We start from the raw sequence: 3,635 nt of genomic DNA, 5'->3' as shown, positions 1-3,635 counted from the left end.
GGTCCTGGAGTATGGTTACAGAGTCCTGGAAGGGATGTCTGGTTCTCTATTATGATTTCAGTTCCAGGTGCCTAGATAAGTACTTACCATTTGGGCTGGTCTTTCATCATCTTGCATTGATTCTTGTTACGTTTGTTCCAAATTTTCTCTCAATAACTTCAGCTTTAGTTCCTATCAGCTCCTTTTAATCTTTTCTTGTATGACCTGTGCATATAGTATTCATCCTTTAGTGTTGTCATCACCCTTTTCTGTTTTTTTACAGACTAGCTAACAAAAGTGTAAGAACTGACTCAACATTGGTTAACATCACAATTTGATATGAAAGAGTATCAAATGCACGAAGAAATTTTCTGTACAAATGTACAGAAAATGAAAAAACTCACTGACATCAAAAATGCAACAGCTCACCTCCTCATTTTGCATCTCCATGGGCGGGAAGCACAAGAAGTACTAGAATTAAACTGCAGGAAAGATTATTTAAGTCAGTGACAAGGAAAAGCTTTGTAGTGGTAAAGATTGTTCAGCATTGGCATAGCTCTACAGTCACTTTATACAAGCTGTTACTAGAAGGTAGAGGAACTCTAGTTATGAATGATATAGGGGCTCTCGATTGTTCATGGTGCACTAGTTAACCTCTAAACACCTTCTCCAGATCTCTTTTCAAGGAGACTTTGAAAATTAAAAAAATATTAAGAAGATGCAGATCAACTGTATTACATCTCTACTGCATAAGTCTCACAAAAAAAAAAAATAATCTTGTAACATACAGCACTCTACAGTAATTCTAACACATCTATATGTATCTATAACATGATTTACAACACAAAGACCACAGGAAAAACAATTAATTTACTATTCCAGAAAATTATTGACTACAAATATGTAATATTTCATAACTGCTACTACTGTCCAAAGAGGTAATGTTGCCCTCTATTTGGAGTGAAAATGCATTTTTAATATATTATAATGCAGATATTTCATAAACAAAGCAGCAATAATTTTCCAAAGAATCCTCAAAACATACTGGAAATCAGGCAGAGAATAAGAATCCACATTTTAATTTAACTGAGTGAGTTTTCCTGCTATGAAAACTGCCACCATTAATTATTTTCATGACATCCAGTGCCTTATTTTTCAGCATCTGAGAGGCATTTATTCATCACATCAGAATAATAGTTTTTCACAGAACAAATAAAACTTACTTACTGGGGAAGCAGAGAAAATGGGCATACTTGGTGACATCTGTACATCTTCACATAATTTTTAATTCTCCCAGGCAAAAGAAATGAGAGTCCTCATGTCTTCTTGTTCCCACCTCAGGTCATTTTCAAGAAGACATACTTCAGCCTCAGCCATTAGGCAAATCATCAGTAGTGGCAGGAAATTCACTGCATCACCAGTTTAATGGGAAACCAGTTTTGTTTGGTTTACAAATCTATTAAAATTACTCTTTTAATAAAACAACCTAAAAGGCTATTACTAGTTAAAGAGCCCACTTAAGCAGCACCACAGTATGCCTTGCTTTATGATGAACTAATTGCACTCTAGATTATCACAGCACATACAAAGCATTTCATCTGTGCCTGAATGTGACTAAATTTCTGGGATCAGGACCTTATTTGTACAAAAACTTAAAACAGACTAATGCTGCCATCCAGTACATCAACAGTGGTGCTTGCCCTTTGCAAGATTTCTGCCTATGTAGTGTAAGTAAGATTATAAGCTTTATTGATTTTCAGAGCAACTAAAGAGCTGAATACAAGACATCACCAAAGACACTTGCCATTAATCAAAATAACAACTAAAGCACTGAGGTTTATGTTCTGTAGCAACACAGAGACAGATTAAAGTAGAAGGCCAGGCTTTTCTTTAATGAGATTGAGATTGGTTTTGTAGTTGTTGGGTTTTTAAAATTATTTTTCCCCAGAGAGGTAGAAGAGAAGGGAAAATAAATGAAGGTAATGAACTGCCACACATTTACATCCAAGCTACCTTTTGATAGCAGAAAGCCTAAGCAACATAACACAGCACCAGTGTGTTTCTAACTATGAATCTAAATGTCTCAATTAATTATATATTATGTTGGTGCATAAATCCACAAAAAAACTGCAGGAGGCAATCAGACATTGCCTCCTGTAGTTCTTCTTAATGAAGTCATAAGGATTTTGTATGGCTATGAGGAACTCCTGTGTTCTCCACATAATATTGATTCCTGTTACTTTTAGCTGTCAGGATTTTGTTATGGATGAACAGACAGCTAATGCAAAACTTCACTGAAGAGTATCTGCTCTAGGTGAAAATATATTGGAATAAGATATTTAATCTGATCAACAGCTGCTCATGAAGGATGTATGCTGTCACTGAGATCCCTTATCTTTTCCACAGGGAGTGCTAAGTTTCCTTTAGCATATTGCTATCAGCAGGCATACCTCTGAGAAACAAAACACAGAGCTACAGAGGTCTACAGAGCACTGCTGAGGGGCACCATTCCTCTTCCTTACTTTGGTAGCCACAGCCTGGGAAATATCACAGCAGAAAACAAAACAAAATACAAAATTTATTTTTTTTTTTTTAAATTAAGAATGTGCATTTTGCGTGCATTTGAAAAAGAAGCTGGTGACAGCATTATTATGAGAAAGCATTAAAGGTTATCAGTTTGGCATTGCATATGCTCTTTAGCAAATACAGAGCTTGGATATTGGCAGATGGGTATTTTGGATGGTCTCCTGATGATTCTTCTTTAAAGAGTTTTAGTCTCTGTTTTCATACTGAAGCAATTCCTTTGTTTTTTCAGTAGCTTTTTTCCAGCTGTCTTCATTCCTTCCCCATGAGGACAGAACCACATTTGGAAACACACCAGTAATCTTTCTTGTTTTGCTGTGCTTCCTATTTTTTCCTGCTCTTTCTCAGTCCCTTATTTAAGTCTCTAGGTTTTTGACAGCATGTCTGAGGTTTGCTGTTATTTTAAACCAGTTGTACTTTAAACAGAGCATGAAAAGGACATTAGCCCCCACTTTTATCTCCTATTCTGCCTCGGCAGTGTTGGCAAGAAGTCCCAAGATGGTGATATGCTTTTCCTCTTCCCCCTTGACCCAGTCACCCCACTGCACACCAGAGTTTGCCTGTGGGCTCTCCAAACATCTACAGTCAGTACAGGAATTCCCAAAGCAGATCTCCAGCACTGTGCACTACCAGCAATGCAAGTCCCTGTCCCCAGGAGCCCATCATGGGGTGGAGGAAAGGCAATGCCTTTTTTTCCTGAGCTGTGGTTTCAGCAGCACCATTCCCTCTCTCCTCCTTTTACATTTGGACTGTTTTCATCCCTACTTTCAATTTTTGATTCTTTAAAAAGACATGAAACCAAACCCCCAGCCTTTGAATACAGCTTTGTAATTTCAGGTGTGTTGACCATGCACAGCTTAGCACTGAACACCCTGAGAAGCACTCTGACCCCAGGGGCTTTTTGGACACTTCAAGCACACAAACAGTTGTGTCTGTGCTTTAGCTGTGGAATTACATTTTTCCTCAGTGTTATCTGAAAGTAAAGCATCAAAAGTCTTTTTTAGCAGCTTGATTATTTTCTCTTATAAATTTTACATTCTTCATTTCTAATCTTCATGACCTCATCTAATTGT

This window comes from Merops nubicus, unplaced genomic scaffold (assembly GCF_000691845.1).
Source record: "Merops nubicus isolate BGI_N331 unplaced genomic scaffold, ASM69184v1 scaffold75, whole genome shotgun sequence".
Classification (NCBI taxonomy): domain Eukaryota; kingdom Metazoa; phylum Chordata; class Aves; order Coraciiformes; family Meropidae; genus Merops; species Merops nubicus.
This window is presented reverse-complemented; position numbering follows the sequence as displayed.